The 20,256-nt window shown below is 43.4% G+C and overlaps 1 protein-coding gene across 10 annotated transcripts in view; it reads left to right on the top strand.

Moving 5' to 3' along the window:
• Positions 1-20,256, top strand: part of LOC107217230 (E3 ubiquitin-protein ligase Rnf220) — an 83,042-nt gene that overhangs the window by 41,228 nt on the left and 21,558 nt on the right. The window lies entirely within an intron of this gene.

Here is a 20,256-nt window from a genome sequence, read left to right as displayed (position 1 = left end):
AGTGTCGTAGCCTGACGGAACGTGAAATCGCTTCAAAAACTCATCTGTAAACAATTTGTCATAATTTTGGGAACTGATCTCATTACTTCCATGAACACTAGTATCGTAACTTGACCGCTTATGAATGACCGTGCAAAAAATGACCCCTTCGCAGTACCTCAAGCAAAAGTTGAGTTCTGGCTTCTCAGTTGTTGGTGATCCTTCTATTACTGCACCAAAGTTCCCAGCTGCTCGCTATTTAATATTGGTTCGATTATCGTTCAACCGAATCCAACTCCTACATGCAGAAAAAAAAAAAATGTATTTTCCGATCATCCGTGTTTCGAGTTACCGAATTTCTGACTTATGCTTTGTTGGGATTGATACGGATTGATTACATGAATGGAAAGACGTTTCGGATTTGTGGGAGGTAGAGGAGTCTTTCAATAAATTAGAACTGGCCATTTAACCAATGGACTCGTGTTTCACTGTGACACCGAACCGCGAAACAAGTTAACGTAACCATGTTAACCAATTATTGATCACCCTTCGAGGAGCCATTCTCCTGATTGTCCCCCTCTCCCTGTTCCTCATTCGCTCCCCGTCGGACTGGTTGTTTCTAAAGGTGTTGCACGCGAGCTTGCATATGTATAAGCCGCAGCTTACACGTGTCGAGATTAATCTAACCCCAAGTTCTGAACGAAAGACGGAGAAGGGATTATTCAGTTTTGTCAAAGAGTATAAGGTGCCAGTTTTTCGGGGGAATATTGGTCGGCGTAACATCGTCTTACCCGACGTCGGTTGGAAGTGGTAAGCGATAAATTTTCTCCCCAGCGATGAGAGGGCGCAGGGTGAAGAGAGACGGAAGCGAAACGGAAGAGAGCCGTGAGTCTGAGGCTTGGGTGGTTGGGCTCGAGTCTCGAGCTAGGCGAAGCTTAAAAATACGCAATCTTGGCACGCCGTCAGGCTGAAGAATTGAAATACATGTCCCCTCGTCTTCTTTGATATCGTTTACCCATAATCATTTAATTTTCCCCATAGCTCTGATCCTCAGCGTCGGTTTTGGCCTCGGGCGACGTCTTCTTACGGAAGTTCTTTAAAACTTCAGGCAACACTCGAAGCTTTTCGTCAAGCGCATTATCCACTCTTACCAAATTTTCATCCTCCCCTTTACTGCAGGATTTTTTTTCTCCGTCATTCTCAACTGAGAAATTTAGGTATGTTGTATTTTACGCCTTCATGAAAGAATATAATACACGACTTCCTGAGATATGGGACTATAAAAAAGTAATACTCGAGTTTATTTCATTCGGTGCAGGATAGAATTTGTAGGATGTGCCTACGTCCCGGACTCGAAGTAGACCTCGCGTGGCGCGCCCTTATCCTTGCAGGATTGCGCGGGACGCAGGCAAGGAACTCTGTTTATCCTAGTAAAACTGGTAATACAATTTTAGCCTTATACGCTGCAAAGCGCGACGTGGGGTCGGATTTCTCGCTCAATACTCGACCGGCTCGAACCTTTATGCTGATGAGATCTTTGGTCTAAATGAGGAAAGCGCGTTGACCCCCCCCCCCCTCCGATTCTCCAAAAGGTGAATAAGAAAAAAGAAGCCTAGTTATTGTGACGAAGCTTAGCGGTGATCTACGGGATGGTGACGGCAATCGTTGGGTACAATAATATCTCCGAGACACTTTCGATGCAAACTAGGCGACGTATTTCAAGAGCCCCGGTCTGGATCGGATCGTATCGGTTATTGAATCGTTAAGCCAGCTGCGAATAAAAAGATATGCATAAGCGACGGCTAACCTGCTATTTCCTCTGTCTCCCTATACCTACTTCTTTCGGTCCGCAGGGGTAAGTTCGGGTGGGTAAACCGGCTGACGTGGTATATGTATACCTATATCGGTGCAAAGATGGCGCGGAAAAGGACGCGGGGGGTGAGAGGCAGGAGGGTAGAGAGATTGCAAATAATATTTCGAGACGCTAAAATGTGTCAAGCTTCTGATCCTGTCTGACATTTGAATATCCTGCAGGGTGGTTGAGGCGTTGAGGGGAAAAGGATGAATCGTGAAGGTGCCGGTGGTGGAACGATGGAAAAGTTACCACTACCCACGCAACCGGTGTACAATATTTATAAAGCTTTGGGAAACTGAGCCGTCAATATTTCTCGTGCATGAGACACCATCGTGTGATATGTCATCGTTTTGGATAAACAACACCCCTGAACTTCAACCCTGGAAGTAAGATGAAACGCGTTCACTAAATTATCAAACTGTAACCCGGACGCTTTCTCTATCTGCATAACTGATGAGGAATCTCCAAATATCTATCACGAGCGTATTTGACTTCTTCTCAAACTTTACAAAAAAAGGCACCCCGCAGAATTCTTATGGCAATTGGCTCCCGGTCAAATCGGCTAAATTTTCAGTATGTTATGGTACATGTTCTCCCCATCAAAACTTCTCACGGACACAAGTCCGTGTACTTCAGTTCAAACACAAATCAGTAGTTTCCGAGATACAGACATCGGAAGAAAGGTGTACAAATTTTTTCATATCTATGGATTTCGTGATTTTCATGAATTATAAAGCTTCAAAGGGAGTTGAAATCAAAGAAATCACACCAAAAACTACACGGTTGATTCCGAAAGATAGTCAGGAAGCTGTGATTGATTCCGTCGATGCATTGATTCCATCCATGAACTCGCTGGTTTACCGCAAGGAAATGCAACGTGAGATTTCTCACGAAGAACGAGACCCTCCGACTCTTGCAATAATCGACTTGTCCTGTTTTTCACGCGTCTGCGGAGTCTCTGCGAGTCGACTGTGCAGTTTTTGAGTGATAAATATGATTTCAAGTCCCCCTTGAAGCTTTGTAATTCGCAAAAATCGCGTAATCCGTAGATATCAAAAAATCCACCCACCCCCCTTTCGAAGCCTATAATCTCGGAAACTATCGCTTTTTGGGACTTGTGCCAATGAGAACTTTTGATCGGGAGCATATGTACTACAACATACTGAAGATCCATGCAACCAATTTGACTGCGAGCCAATTTCCATAAGTATTCTGCGGGGTCCTTTCCAGACACCGCTTTATTTTACCATGGGTAACCTTTTTTTGCGTACCTATCTAACAATCGGTTAGGTAGGAGCAATAATTGCTAGGCGGTAAACAATCCGGGGTGTATGATGTAACATGTCGGTGAATTTGCGGTATGAGAATATTTCAAACGGTCTGCCGCACGGGTAGCCGCCTTCTGGACAGCTCTGCAAGTTGGTTATAAGAAAGTGGTAGTCGATAGCGATACAAGTTTACAGCACTGGTTTGACTTGTCGATTAAATGCGAGGTTTACACCTATCGGATGACGCCTCGCTCCGGACCTTTATGCCTGAACTCGGCGATTACAAAAAATCAAAAGCAAACACACTGCACAGAAATATGACTACCTCAGTTCTGTCCGCGTGGTCATCCTCGGGCGACCGAATCTGCAAAATTTTAAACCTCACAACTCGGGCGGAAAAACCGCGATTGCAAGTATTACGAGGAAGAAGTTAGTAACGTTACAGTAACGATGCATGTTTAGGAGAAAAATCGCGTTACTTCGCACATTCAGGATTATCTAAAATTTAGTAAACCGTGATAAACAAAGCATACTCAGACATTTCGACTAGTTAACTGCTCGAAAGTCATTCAGAAATTGCTCAACAATGAATTTTTCCCCTGATGTTTCGTTACGTTAACGTTACTCTGAGAATCTGGAGAACACGGTTCGCAAACTTATTAATTCCCCTTACATTGATGTGTGAATTTATCACACTTACGAAGAATTCTTATAGTATAGAATTGTATTCGCCATTCCTTCTTATTGAATTCTTATCTTTTCGCTCCGAGTCGCGTCCTGTAGGAGACACTACGAACAATTCGTCCGCATCGGACGTACGCGACGTGAACGAGAGAAGAACAGTTTAAAATCCATTTAACGAAAGCTAACGGACACTCCTGCATATACAAATAAGCTGCTACTCTGCCATTTAATACTTCTGCCCCGTTACGAAGCTCCGATAAATGATGTTGGCAATTATCCGGCACACCCGGTACCTTGTCATACGTTTCAAGGGGAATAGTAGACATTACCTCGCAACTTTGTAGTTCCTTCAAGATGGCGAGCATGTCATGCTGTCTGGTGAGATGTGGGCCGTGAAAAGATCGTAAAACGTGCGAGGCCACTTTAGTTGCTCCCGCATGCGACACAGGCTACGCATACGACCCGGCGCCCTCCAACTTGCGCTTTTTTGCATCCACTCCGCACTTTGAAACCCGCTGCAGCAACAAATGTCAATTTCAAAAAAGGGTCAAAATAATACCAGTGTTTATAGGTGTAGTAGCCCGAGTCGAAATTCAGCGCCTACTTCAAATCCTACGTAGGGTTCAAAAATAGTAAAGTACTTTCTATTTTAATGCAATATTAGATCACACTATGACGCTAAAAATGTTCGAAATTTCACGATTTACCAAATTTAGGATCAAAGTAGGGTCTGTGTGGAATCTCCTTTAATCGTCCAAAGGTAGTACAGTTCAATGTATCAATAAATTTTTGAATTCTGTATTGATATTAACTTGAAGCTCTTCTCGCTAAAAGGGTTTTTTTATTGGTAAGAATGTTCAATAAATACACTTGATATGCAATACTTTATTTTCAAATTTTACCGAAACTTGTGAAAATTATGTCGAAATAGCCTTTGGATTATTCATTGTGAAAACTTGAATGTCGCTGTGATAATATATCTGTAGAGGAGGAATTACCGGTCCAATGAAGGAGCTGTAAATTAAATCGTAGTAGCGTCAAAGTAGGGTTTGGTATTTTTATTTTTAGGAGTTGGAGGTTCAACGTCGGATTTTTAGGTCCAGTTTCCCTCAAAGTAGGTTTGTGTGAACTTTGTTAGGGTCAAATATCGGCGTTAAATTTCAACTCGGGAGATTATTCGTCTGAAAGACATTGTATTATAGATGTCAAGATCCGACTGCTAAAAGCGTCTATACATCTGTGAGGCAACGATTTTCCAAGTTTGCAGAACGAGATTAACTCAGGTAACCGCGACAGCCAGGGAAAACATAACTCGGTTTTTTGTCATCCATCTTTCATCCTTCCGTCCACCCGAGACTTGTCACCAGGCCTCTGGGTGTCGTATAATTTATCCCGTTATGCTAATCGCAGCGATTTGTCTAAATTAAAAGGCGCTCCGGTTGATCCATGGTCAAGTCCCTCTGGTCACCCTACTAGTCGCTGACTTGCGGAGTCTACGGGGATGCCTCCCGGATTCCGTGCGTGTGTATGCCTGTGTAGAAAGGGCGTGTTATCGCGCTAAATCCCCACAGATGATGCGACTTTATTGTACGTGTTCGCATCGTTGGACCGATGACGAGTAAAGCCACGTGTTTTCTCTACCCTGACCGCATGGTCAGCAAATCCTTCTTTTCGTGGTTGTTGTTGCTGCTGCTGCATACAAAAGAGAATTTAGACGTTCTCTATATCCTCCGGATCGTAAATCCCGAATTCTTTGTCATATCCGAAATCCCGTTTCTTTTATATTTGACTTCTGTTATAGGTATTCATAGCTGGCGTGAAATTAGAAAATTTTTCGAACCAAACGCAAGTCCGGAGTTAATGATTTCATTAGATGAAGTTTGCTCCCCGCCGACGCTCGGAACTCATCATTGGCTTTTAATTCGTCTCGCGAGAAGGTTTTGTATGTCGGTATTAATATGAAACCGCGTTGCAAATGAAAGGAACCACAATTTTCTACCAAAGCATGGGAAATTTCGTTGATTTTGAAATTGGCTTTGATTAATTTCGCGGTTTCATCATTCGGCAGTTCAATCATAAGCCCGTACCCGTGTCATGTGTTCCTTCCGTTCAGATTTCCGTCAAACTATCGCCTCTCACCGGTGATGATTTTTTGGAAAATCCAATATCGTTTTATCGCGAAATTATTGAAAATTAACCGGGGCCAGGCGTACGCCGAATCGAGCCGCGGCAGTAGGGTGGTGATGCGATTGGGTATTAACACGCCCTTGTGCTCCAACCTACATCGGTTAGCCATGCCACGGGCTCTAGTCTCATCCCAAAACCTCTCAACCAACATCGTTAAGCTGTATAAATCTGACCATCTTACCGCGGCATAAGTCCGCAGATTAGCAGGACTATACCTTCTGTCCTTTATCATCCACTTTTCAACGTACCGATGTGAAAGTAAAATAAAGTACCTATCTTTGCCCGTCTCACTCCCCCTCTCTATCTCTCTCTCTCTCTCTCTCTCTCTCTCTCTCTCTCTCTGTCTCTCTCTCTCTCTCTCTCGCAATCGCCCTCCAACTCCACTTCTCTCTTTCTTCATTCACTTTTTTCCCTCTGCACCGGTGTCGGCAAGGCAATCATGCCACTCGGAGCTGAAAGAGGCCAAGTAACCGAATGTTAATTTTTTTAAGAACCGCTTGTTATTCAAGATTTACGTGAGGATTTGAATGTTTTTTTTTTTTACACTCGATGTACTTTTTTCGTAAATATTTTACCTAGTCGTATAAGAGACGCGAAAGGCATTGCCATGCGGCGACGGCTGTAAAAGTACCGAAGAGAAATCTGCAGTTTTGGTATAATAGCTATTTTGTATTCGCGAGGAACCTTACCGCTGCAGAATGGGTGTGGTTGGGCTGTGGGGATAGGCATACGGAGGGTATGGGGTGGTATGGCGACGAGAAGCGAGGTGAGGCGAGGATGTACCAGGGGGCGAGGGAATACAGGTTTCCTGGGGGCAGTTGATGAGCTATTGATGATAGGATCGCGTCAACACCAGCTGAGCCAATTACACGGCTAAATCTCTGCTCTCTCCTCGTTTCTCGCCGGCGTTCCTCTTCTCTCCGGTACACGTTGAAGGTCTAATGCCCAGGCAATGACAGTCGACGTTCAATATCATCTTCGTCTTGACCCCGGTCACAGTCAATTACCTTTTACGTATTTCATTCTATTCTCAACGCGACGTGTTTCGTCAGCTTCGCTGCATAATCGGCCGATTCCAAGTTCATAATTTTGTGTCTTACAATTAGGTATTATTGCCCGCTTCTTTCTGACGAATATGTATTTTTCTGTTTCAGGTAAGTGTTCCCTCACTTTCCGTACTACTGCCATTGGCAATCCTCTCCAGGTAAAGTAATGTTTTTATCTACAAATGTATTACAATACCGATGCCGGTGAAGATATGTTGCGCGTCAAAGTATTGCGAGAAACAATTCGCAAGATAGGACACGACTCGTGAAGAGGGTTCGAGGTGACAGGCACCTATTTCTGGCCGCAGTATGGGTACGGCCGTGAATAACAAACCAGGAGGAAGTAACAAACGTTTGTGTACATTGAAATGGCCTGGGAGGGTCGTATCTCACGCGTGGAGAGTGAAAGAGTGAGAAGGCTCTTGAACATCCCAAATCTTGCGTGAAAATTACCCTATTGTGTCTGGCAGAGCCCTACGGTTTCTCATTCCTCTTTTCGCGCCACCTCTGGATCCATCCTCCCCAGCGTCTACCCTCGTATTTCATCCCTCGGTTACATAATCGGCTTTTTGTTTTGCGTTTTTATCCAAGGGATCTTCTCGGGAAACGATGATAAAAGGTTACGCGGCGATGGAAGTAGAGCTTCAAATCGTCGACACGCTCGATTTCTACTGCGACCTGCTAAGCTTTACCCAAACTTGAGCTTACCACTGACCACTTTTCCGCCGCTCTTCTAAAACCGCATCCTTGTCTTCGGGATAAGTGTTCATTGTCCGTGACAAATTTCGGCCAGAAAATTGGGGTGGTTAAATTCTTGACAAATGAAATATAATTACATGGATACACGGGTCGATAAGAAAAAAAAAAAAAATGTTCCAGCAGGTCCACTAAAATTTTGTAGTAGATTTAACCATTTTTCAGCGTACGACTGAGTAAAAAAAAGAAAAGAAAAAATTACAAATTAATTAAAATTAAATACAATTAAAATTAAAAAATTAAATGAAACGTTAATATGACAATGCATACGTTCAAATTAGAAAAATTTGTGTCATATTCGTTAACAGAAATGTAGCGAATAACACAAATATAAAGTGGACCTGCCGGGACATTGGATTTAGTTAAATTTTTCCAACAGTGTAATGGTGAACACACCCGCGGATTCGTGTATTTATCAATTTACAATGTACCCAGTAGTGTAAAAGTGGAAAGTGTCGGATGAACATTATCGGAGGTTATCAGAGAGAGAGCTGACGCGGGGAGAGCTGGGTCAGCCATATGGTACCAGTATGTCCAAGCACTCTCTCACGGGGACAGTAGAGTCCTCGACGACTCGAAACTGTCTCGCTCACTCTGCGCCCATTGCTATCGGTATAATCGATAAATTATTACAATGTGTATCCTGGTATCGACGATGTCTGGCGCATCCCTACTCGTCGCCCACTTAATACATACTTTGTTAAATATCAACCAACACGGATGTGTTTCGCTGTAACGCGTTTTTAAACCAACGTCAATTCGGTAGATCATGTGCCAGACATTTTATCCATAAGAATTTTTCGTTGTTATCATCACGTTCGGAGTGAGAATTTGTCAACATTATCGAATACATGCGGTCGCAAGTATACCCATTCAGAAAAACATCTTTTGATTTATTAAAGAAGTAGTGTAAATAAGACCTTAGTTTTAATTGGTAAGGTCAACGAGTTTATGTTTTACCTGTAGAATTTTCACTTTAGTCACACGAAAATCGTCAGACTGTGCGGCGATTAAGTGAGCAGGTGTTTCACGATGGGAAAGAAGATGGCTCTAACGAGCTTCACTTCCAGCCTGTAACGTGATACGAAATGATTCGAATAACTCTCTGATCAACCAGATGTCGACTATTGCTTGCAGTTTTTAACGTCTTATAGTTACTGTGCATAAATTTTGGTGTTTCGCGTTACATTTTACAAGCTTTTGTCACATTCGACCCGATGAGCGGATAAGGGAAAATCCTTTTAGCGAGACATCCCCCTTCTTCTTCCGTCGAGACCGACCGTTTTCGGACGAAACTGTTGGTACGATCTCGTCCCTAAAATGTGGCAATCCTCGGTCCACGACCGTGATAACCCCACAGGATCAGGAAAGGATCACATCCGATCATAGCCGATCTCGTGTCTCGCTTTGCCTGACAGCAGGACTGAAACATTTGTCTCACTTGCCAGAAGTTTCTTTGTTGTGCAGCTATATGCCCTGACTTCCAAGTTGGAACAACTTTTTTGAGCTTTCCGTAAAGAAAGCGAGACAACCGCCCTCGCTTCGAGGATGATGAAAGAATGAGAGGTGAACTAGACGTACAGGAATGAGAAATGTCGGTATGGTGGGAAAAAATTTGGCTACTAGGACACGTTCGACATTGGTAAACTTACTACCCCGAGTTTTTCCACGGCTTTGACGTGTCACATTAATTTACAATTTGTGCGGATAACTCGAACGAGATATCTATCGACCATATGGTCTTGCGGCGATCAGTACCGCGCACTTATCTACGAAGCTAAGCAAATCTACTGGTACACAAGCCAGTATGTTGGTTCTAGCCGAATAATGGTTATATTGTAAAACAGCTGACATTAAAACACTATCTCGAATTAATTATCAAGGTGTTAACTACTATCGTGCGCCTTCCACGGGCGAATACCCTCAACGTTCCTAATGATAAAAAAAAAACCGTCAATAAAATGAGTTCAAATGCTGACTCGCAGGTCTAACAAGAACTATTTCAGGCAGACCACTTCTAATTTTATCCATCCATAGATTCTTCACGAAATCTCTCAATTTATACTCACGATTCTGTAACCGAGAAGGGGTCGCTCGTTCTACCAATAAATCAGGCGTTGTAAAATACACAGTCCAACGCTATTTCCCAATAAATTACAGCCGCGATCGAAAAATTGGTCAGCGGGCGTCTTTTCAAAACTGACAAAAGAGTTGCGCCTCGGTCACTTCCTGGGTTTTCAAAGGGTGTTCTAAACTCTTGAACGATAAAACTGCCCACACGTTTCGGAGAGGACAACGACGGAGCCTCCTCGACCGGTTGAAAAGAGTGAGTGCCAGAAGTTTTTACGTCAGTGCATACATCTTGGTTACCTTCAACAGTCTCGGTTTGATTTATATATTTGAATATTTTGTCTAGCAGAAAATTACCTGCAAATATTCAATCTTTGTTCTTTGTCAGAACGAAGGGTTGTCAAATTAGTACCGGTTACGCTGGTAATGGGATTTTAACAACAACAAAAAAATAAAAACAAAATGTCAAGAACAACGTAGCCTCTAGAGTATAGCGCTACGGTGGCGAACTAATACTGACATTTAGTGGTCACACTGGTCAGAAATGACCTGGGAGCAAGAGTAGGACGACGCTGACAGTAAATGTCATGTTGACGTTTACACTCGTCAACAGAGAACAATGCAGCACATAAATAACTCAACCACTGTTCAGAAACTTTTTCATGACAAATTTCATCCGAAGAAGCTTTTTACACTCCAGCAGCTCTCTTACATTGGCAATAAATTATCTAAGGTGCGTGGTAATTGCATTGGCGGGTAAACGTGATTATAAAGCAACTCGGACGGCCGATATTGGAAAAATTTACTTAGTATTCGAAACACCGCCGCGCAACTTAAGACCGGATTCCGTTTCATCGTCGTCGTCGTCATAATTCTGTGGCAACCGGGTATCGAATTTGCGATTTAACGGTTTGCTTCTTTCTCACTTTCAGCAGGCTTTGGCCCAGATTTCAAAGCTGAGAGATATATAATATAGGTATATACGTACGGCGAGCCATCCCGTGTCTCACATCCGTGCGTTACCGTAGTTCTCGACAATAAGCCTCCTTAATTCCTCCACTCGACTGTGATTTGTGTTCCACTCACTCCCCATGGCCGAACAGCTACCTACCCCTCTCTACCAACCGAGCAATTAACAAGTCCCCCTCCATAGCTAATCCAGCTAATCCCTTGACTGATGCCACGATCCCGCCTCAACCCACCTCAGCCAACCTCGCTTTACCTTGTCCATGACCCCATCTGATGGTCCACCGTAACAGGGTGCAACTTGACGGCTACCAGCATCATCGTACTCTCGGTGATAGTCCTTATCGAACGTTATTTCTGCTTCTTGCCACCACCATTGGCCTAACGAAGCTTTATTCTTTCCAGCTACGCGGTGAAAATCTCCCCCGTTGTTCATATTATACGACTTTCCGAGCGTTTGCTCTGCGGTATTATTGAACAGAATCAGAGTGCGGCGAACGAAATTAGGAGAGCGGTTAGTCGGATCTGCTGAACGACTCTGCCGGCAGGTTACGCCCGGGATTAACCGCACTGCTGCGGAAAAAATCAGTTACCGTGGTCGTGCGGCCCCAGGCTTTAGGGATCTAAAGAGCGTAGGCGCCAACTGGCTCCTATAAGCGACAAAATTGATGGGTATCGTTTGAAACGCTTGTTCGGCTGGCTGCTAAGCATTTCAAAGGTGAATCGATGCTTACCGTGTTGAATCTAATCCACCATCTGTTTAAAGATACGTGATACAGTAAAGAAGATTGCGTTTCCGTAACTCGACCCGGCCCATTGCCAATGGATCCGGATCGATGATGCGTGTCAACATTGAACTCCTTGAACATACAACCCGTGATGGTGGATCGTAAAACGTAGGGATCTTTGTTGAAGCTAACCAACTTTCGGCACAAGATGAAACCCAGAATTTCTTGCATAGGAGACTTCAACGACAGGTGAAACGCGACCGTCTTTAGGTTGCGAAATACTTTATACTGCTGGGAAATATCAACTTGATATACCTCGAGTGTAGCGCTTGGTTGTAAAATTTCCAATTAATTTTCCGCATCGTTACGACGCCTCCGCCACCTGTCCGTTAAAATGTGTGCATATGTGTATGGTGTATGCTTTTGTGACGTGTATGTATGTATGTATAACACATTATCCCGCGTGTGACTCTAGCGTAATGCTAAAAGCCTAAGCCGTACATCACACTGGATTCGCGATCCAAAAAATATACAACGCTGACAGGTGGAGCAGTACAGTTGTTGGTATGGTGATCGCGCAGAGCGGCTTACAGTATTAAATTTAACGGTGTCAAAAACTATATTGTTTCTCGTTGGTGGAAAACAGTGCATTGCAACAAGCCCTGCAGAGGCCTGGCGGAAAAGTCATTGACAAAATAACATGTTCTGACTATAACTGCATCTAGGCATGGTCGTTCGGAAATCCTGATGGTAATGCAAAAAACACTCTTTTGTCAATACGGACCGTGAAATCCCGTTGGACAAATCTCGGTCCCCTTTGTATAATAAGCTAGCTGCCCGAGATGTGACTGTACGTGCTGGCTAACTATAAATCAACCACATTGATTCTCCCTAAATTTGTTTTCTTTCTCTTTGTGTCTGTTTTGTTTTCTATACCTCGTTTGTACCGGGGCTACGAAATACATCGTCATGATTCATGATATCACTTTGATCTTTTCCGATTATCCAATGACTTGCTTTCTCTCCTACCAGGCGGCTCCAAAGTTCAAGTATTACAGACGTTTAACGTTTGGGGCTTGCAAAATGGATCATTTCTGCGACGAAATAAAACACGAAGACTTCCTGGGTACTTGGCGGGAAATGTGGCAGTGATTTCAGGCGTCTTGGTGACAGGTCTAACGGTTTACTAAGCGGCGCAGTAATACAGGCTGAGGCCTCGTTGCTGGACTCGGCTGACACGTGCAGGGAGGTTGACGTGAGAGTTTCCGACGCCCCTATCAACACCCGCCCCATCTTCGTCTCCCCCTTCATCTCATCTCACTCTGCATATCATTTCTACCCTAGCGACCCACATCCGATATCTTCTATCGCCCAAGACCTCTCTTACGACAAAATTGGTCTACGATTTTTTATAACGGAAATCCAGTAACCAGCTGCTGTCTTTTCTTGGAGACTTGGATTCTTTTCTGGTTTTTTCTCATCCTTCTTTGACTACCGGCCGCAGCTGTAACAACAAACGATTCTTTGCAATCCTCGCGATCGTCGGTTGTCTTGGAAAAACAGTGAACACGTGACACTACAAAAGTTACTCCAATACTCAGGTTGCAGATTTGCACTGCTCCATTCTCTGAATACTTAGAGTTAACTCGCAAGTTATTGCCAACTTGATAAAAGTGAGGCCACGATCAGTTCCACGTTGTTTCGAATAGTGAAACTCTCCCTATTATATCAGTAACTTCAGACCAATGGTTAAATTTCTCTGGTACGTTTGGAGAATCGGTACAAACTTGTGTTCTTCCAAAGGGCCAACTTCAGTATGAATGAGTAGTCGATTGTGCCGGCTAGGAATTTAGCGGAGAACGAGGTAAATGGTGAAATAGATATCCTTTCATACGGGAAAACCAAAGAGTCCCACACCGTGATAGGCGAAACTTTGAAATAGCCACCGGTAATTGTCAATCTAATCAATTAAGGATCAAGCTCTTAATTTCTGGTAAACGTACGCCTTAGTAAATAATTAAGATTGGGAGAAAGTCTGCAGAAAGTGTCTCGGCAAGACAGCTTTTTCATATTAACGCCTCTACTCCAGCAAAAGTCGACGGATAAGGCGGGCGGTCCTGTCTACGCTCACGGGGTCGAGTATACTGGAGTGAGAGTGACTTGGAGCTATTAAGACGTTCGCGCCGAGATAAAAGGAAGCGGGCTACGCACCGCGCGGCAACTATAAGAGAGGCGAGGCCAGGCGAGGAGGTTAGCCGAGGACGACGGTACGGGTGGAGTGGAGAGGTGAGGAGAGGAGAGGAGAAGAGAGGGAGATCCTGCAGGGGCCGCGAGAGCTCGGGCAGCGAAACAAATAAAAGAGGGTCGAACAGCAACAGCAACAGCGGTAGAACCAGAAGCAGAACCAGAAGCAGCAGCGGTAGCTGCGGAGAGAAAGAGAGAAAGCGAGAGATTGCGGGGCGGGGGGATACACAGAGGAGAGAGAAAGGGAGACGAGAGTACTGAGAGAAAGGACGGAGTGCTGAGCGGCTACCATTAAAATGAAAAATGACAAGTAGCTGGGCGAAGAAAAGGCAGCCGTGGTTAAATACGTGGTGTAGGTAACTTTGGAAAGCACTGCTACTATCTCTTGCCTCTCCGTACCAAAGCAAACTGTGCAGGAGCAGCGAGTTCCACCCCTCAGAATTATTGGTGATTTTTTAAATCTGTTAAACAGGCGTTCAGACCACAGTTGGCTGGGGAAGTTTCAACCCCTGCGCTATTCGTCTCCCTCCTCTTCCATCCCATCCCAAAACCCTCAAGATCCATGACCCTTCGTCACTAGAAACCATCTCGCTTACACCCGGTTAACACCTTGTTATTTATTTTTCAAACTCTCTTCCAGTTATCCCTTCTTTTTCCCCGACCACCAGTACTATTTTCCCTCTGAGTATTTGACCATAAACCACCTTCAATCCCCTTTTCCGGCAAGAATTTTCACGTAACTTTAATCAGCCTCGCAACGATTTAGTTAAACGTATTCGTGACAATTTCACAATACTCGATTTATCCTCGAGTAACCAAGATATAGTAAAGAGTTTCCCTTCTTCGTACCTCGTGAAGCCAACACGCGTTCATTTTTTGTTTTCTATTCTACTATTGACGTCGTAAAGATTAGCCGTTCTGCCCCTAAGTGGTCTCAAGTCCAACATCCCTCGTGCTTAGTTGCGGACGCCCAGCTATAAAATGAAACTTTACCTAGCTCTATTTCTGCAGCACCACGTTTCCTCACACACACAAACACACACGCCCCACACTTAAGTCTTTACTTCTAAACCTCGTCAGTTGAAGCCTTCGTCCTGCTTCATTGCGTCCGACGACTGCTAGAAAAGGTAGAAAGACTTATCGGCCGGAGTGAATTTTCGCAATATCGTCGCTGTTGGCATCGCGAGACGAGAGACTAATAACGTATGTGTTTATAGTAAAACGATGAGTGAAGGAAAAAGTATGAAACGTTATGCCTTGTGGTAGTAATACTTTGAAACTTCACAGCCTTGCATGTTACATGCGCGTGTGCGTGTTAGTATACTGTATCGTTCGGTGACAAGGCGCAGGTTTTTACGGATCGAGTGGAAAGAAGACCTTACATTGACTTGTAACTGTCACCGACATTGCGCGGCGAACAACTGGCCATCTCATTCCTTTCTTGCATGTGTATACCTCGAACGCGATTCATCCTGAACTTACTCCGCATCCCGTCCACTCACTGGGATTGCTTTCAATTACTTTCATTGGTGCAAAAAAGTGTACGGAATCTTTCCGACGCCGGTGAAGCAGTTTTAATCAAGCATTGGTTCAATGAAGAATCCACCTTCGGGACTTCTTTTTCATCAGAACCGCAACTTGCTCGATCAACACTAATATTATATGTATTGCCGATAGGTCGAACCCGGTATGCGAGTTATAGACCAAGTTGTTGACCGCCGTTTAGGTTCAGGTGCGAAGAATTTAGGGCAAGCATGACATCGGCCTATGCGGGGAAGGCTCCGAAGACAATAAACGTGGGTCCACTGCAGGGGGTATATTGACCACGGATAAACTCGCAACTATTGTCACTAGCTGACCTGTTAATTAACGCTCATAGTTGAGGAACGAAACTGGTAGTGGGATTGGACATCACGCCCATATGCCCACGATCGGAAGCTGAGCGTGAAGTAAGACTCACTTGTAACCGTACCGAATGGTTGGTAGTTCTCTCTCTCTCTCTCTCTCTCTCTCTCTCTCTCTCTCTCTCTCTCTCTCTCTCTCTCTCTCTCTCTCTCTCTCTCTCTCTCTCTCTCTCTCTCTCTCTCTTCTCTCTCTCTCAGGTGGAGAGTTCTTCGAGTATCTCGCGGTCTGTGTCGGAGCACTTGAGAGGCAGGGAATGAAAGAGTCGGGGGAAAGGCCCGAGCAACCCCACGGGTCGGTCCGGGCAGTATATCAACAATGATAGTTATACACGGTGCGTTATAATCGTAAATTAGCCAGAGCAACATAATATATTCGTGAGCCGGTGGTTGGTTCTCGCGCGAAGCTGTTTTATGCCGTTATTATATATATATGGGACGGGAAGATGTCATAGGATGCATTTCGAAATCCTTTCCAGCCTCTGGTTTCGCGAATTATAATTGTCTAACGATAATAATATTTACTCACATCTTGATATCAGTCAGCGGTTAGTCTTTCGCTAAATCTTTCAATCAACTAGTTATAGTTTCTGTCAATCTTGCGCTGTACTGCATTCTTTGTTTTTTTTTTTTGCTTTTTTTCCGTCATTACATTTTGTGTAAAAATTGTTGAATTCTTGTTGGAAATTTAACGAGATATTAGCAAACATGTAAGCTTAATGGTATCAGTTTTTATTCTTTGCTAGAAGACGGTGTGTATTTTAGGAGATGAGCAGCCAGCCCTGGTGTGTTCGTTGTGGGGATCTGCGTGTGCTACAGCATCTTCGGTAAATCATTTGAGGCTTCGTGAGTAAATATCGTAGCTTGTTTCATGTACAGCCAGTGGCTATACGTTGCCTCTTCTTGGCTTGTCCTTCTTTTTGAATTTAATTAATGAAATACTTTACTCTGCTGAAATTTTTTTTTCATCGCAGAACAGCTGCGCCCACTGCATACAGTTTTGCTGCAGCAATATACCGCATCGAGTATCAGCAATATTGTCCACGTTTTCTTCTGCCTGCCTGTTTGTCGTCGTGTGTGTGGGTGTGTCGGTGTGCGTGCTCGCGCTTATTTTTTATAGGTGTCAAAATATTGCGATTAATGATTCTCATTCAGTGCTTAATGGTTTGTTGTTCAAAATCTTACACGTTCGACATTCCGCGTACCTTGTACCGATCTAATTCGGAAGACGCGCAACCATGATTGATTGGTGAAGTAATTCGTACGGCTAATGACTCACTCTTCGTTATTAAGAACTTGGAAACTGGTACAGCTATGCACCGAAATGTATTCCTCTGTCCCCTTTTGAGTCGCAACATTGACCGCTATCAGTGCATTTCTATTTGACCCAATAAAACTAAAGTGGAACGGAGACGCGAGCGATTCAATATTTTTGATAGTGGCAAAACATGATAAAATCAAACTGCTGAATTCTGTTAACTTGTCCACGTATTACTCCACCTACCCATCCCGATTACTTGCCAAAGCCTAGAATATCCCGAGCTGTGATCCTGACCCACCAATTACATACCCATGCTCGAATGGTAGAACATGACCTCGCTCCACCCAACATAAGCTAGGCCAGCCTCTCCTTCTGATCAAACCCACGATATCCTAGCACAGCCATGAATACTTCAAGCATGGTGTCCAGTGCTCCCGAAATTCCTGTAAATATTCTATCTTTAAGTTTTGCTGCGAATGATATATATACATTTGTGTTCACTGAGTAACTGCTTTTAAAAAGTCGATTCCCGCATCGAATCGCGGTTGTCGATTTTCCCTACCAACAGGCTGTAGTAGAAATAACATATATCTCGTACGTCGCGCCGATTAATTCTAATTGGCCCACTGAAGAGGGATGGAATGAAAACCGACTTGCTTCCAATTGATAATTTTGCCAACCGACGATTGCACGATGGTTAGACCGAGCGGGGTGTGTTTTTCCATTTTCCTTTCTAGTAAACCGCTTTCTGATGTTTATTTATCGAGACGAAGACTTGTCAGCCAGCTCTGCGGGGATCAGATTGATTGCATAGTTCTTTGGAATCTGGTCGACAAATTGGCCCTTGGCGCGCCGAACGAATTATTAATTGTCCCGGTGACTTTTTCTTCGGGATCAACTTTCAGCCTCCTCGCGGCTTCCGACGGCCCCTGGGTACAGGTAGTTCAATTTATTTATTAGTACCACGATCCCCGGCGAATACCTGCACGTTCGACTCGGGCAACACTGCAGCGCTCCGAACAAGACGATCTCGATCATCGTGAGGATCGATGTTGGCATTTCTCAAGTACCTATATACGTACGTGTAATACTTGCCTCTGGTTGTGCAAAAAATGTTTTTTCATATTACGTACTCTCGAGTATCTTTTCAAAAACATTTTCCGAGACTTACTCCAATTCCACCGCGCAGGCATCGCTTAAGGGAGCTTTCCAGTGTGACAGCCCGAAAAATCGCTGTTTTTCGCGATTTTTTTTTTTAAAGAAAAAATAATCTAATCGGTCTGGTTTTTTTTTTGTATAGTAATTGGGTATTGAAGAATACAAAACAATTTTTTAAAGATCGATTTATTTATTAATTAATATCTATAAAAATGATGAAACAATTGTTGCAGAAAATGTACTTGGATGTGGTGTCCACGTTGGGGGTCACAATTTTGATCTGAAATAAAAAACACAAAAAGATTATTGATCGGTATATAATTGGCTTTCGTGCTATGGAGGCTTTTTACTTTTTTTTTTTTTTTGCAAAAATGGCGCCGGTTTGAAAAAAAAGTATCGATTTTAGCATTTTTTTTTGCAGTTTTTTTTACAAAAAAATAGGAAGATGTCAAAAAAAAAAAAAAAGCTTCCATAGCACGATAAACAATGACGTTAAGTATATTGTGTAAAAAATTCAACTCGATAGCTTTAAAACTCTGCCCTCCAAGTTGGACACCGTTTTGAAAAATGCTGTTTCGAGAAAAACGCGTTCAAAGTTTCAAGTGCGGAAATTTTAGGTAAATCGTTTACTTACGGTCAATCAGCGATGCCAGGTCCATACAATATCCCTTCTGCTTCTTCGAAAAGATCGTGCTCAATGGATTGTTCAGTCCGACGAGCTGTCCTCGCCTCTTTGCTATCCAGGGACGCCCGGCGGTTTGCTTGGGTGATGCGCGCATTCTTGTACTTAGCGGCGAAATCTGCGGCGCTCGGCCCTATCGTGCATCCCATCGTCTCCAAAATTTTTAAAATTGGGTCGTAACCTTCATTGAAGGTGCACACAGCACACTGCGTAGCGATTTCTACTATCTGCTTGCCGCAGAATACGTGCTTTGGGGCTAGTTGCCACACACAGTGATTGATTGATTTTCAAGAATTTAGCACGCCATCCGCTTTTTTTTTGAAAATTGAGTGCGACAAAAAAATAAGTCGCGCGACTAATTTACGGCTAATTAACGGCAAATTATGCAATAGTCCGAATTCACATTTTCGACAATTGGCGAACCAAGTTCATGTACGTGCAGGTAGTAACGAGACAATAGAAATGACGGTCGCACGGGCAGACGGCCGACGCGGCAGCTGTAGCGCTCCGTTACCTTCTTCCAAGAAATGCTGTACAGTAACCGAAATAATCTGAATTTCGGCATGAAAATTTCAGGGAATATTCGGAAGAGTGTATACTATTCGATAAAGCAAAAAAAAAAAAATCGATTTTTTGAAAATTTCACACTGGAAAGCTCCCTTAAGGGGTAATAACACCTTCTGTACACGAGATCAAGTGTCATTTTCTACAATTCATTTAAGAAAAATGTATCATTCTTTTTCAATTCGGTTTTTCATACGCGTTAATATAAGTCTTGAAGTACCAGAAAAAATTTTTGTCAATTATTTCAACACAAAATGGCGGTGGAGAGGCTGATGAAAGGAAACTTCTGTTTTCTCACGGGTGACCACCTGCAGATCGCAATTATCAATCTAGAAGAAAAAGACGAAAAAGATTTCAGAAGAAGATGCCGAAATTTAGGAAAGTACGTACGATTTATCAGAAATATAAACTTTAAGAATAACGGCGTCAATTTCGAGAAAAAAGTGAAAAAACGTGAAAACACTTTCCCTTAAATTTCCTAAAATAATAATAAAACCAAAATTCTTGTACTTCAAATCTTATATTAACATGTATGAAAAACAAAATTAAAAAATATTGATTCATTTTCCTTAGAGAAATTGGAGAAAATGACCCTTGATTTCGTAGGTATACACAAGGTGTTATTAGCCCCTTTAAGGTCGTCCGGTGGACTGGAATTTATGACGTCATCATCGAGGTAATGATTGGGAACAAACACAAGCATAGATAGATCCGAGGCTTTTGGTTCGAACAAGCGATAGGAGGAATGGCTAGGCACGGTGTGGAAACTGCAGGTGAGGTGAGGTTGTAACAGACCGCAGTACCAGCCACACATTTCGCCCGTTTCGCGCATTATTTCGTGATTGTCGCCGGACCCCCAAGGGAGAGGGAAGAATGTGTTAATTTTGTGGCGATGTGTCAATGTCCT

Source organism: Neodiprion lecontei, chromosome 5 (assembly GCF_021901455.1).
Source record: "Neodiprion lecontei isolate iyNeoLeco1 chromosome 5, iyNeoLeco1.1, whole genome shotgun sequence".
In the NCBI taxonomy this organism is placed as follows: domain Eukaryota; kingdom Metazoa; phylum Arthropoda; class Insecta; order Hymenoptera; family Diprionidae; genus Neodiprion; species Neodiprion lecontei.
The sequence above is the reverse complement of the archived record's forward strand: the minus strand, read 5'-3'. Positions and strand labels throughout refer to the sequence as shown.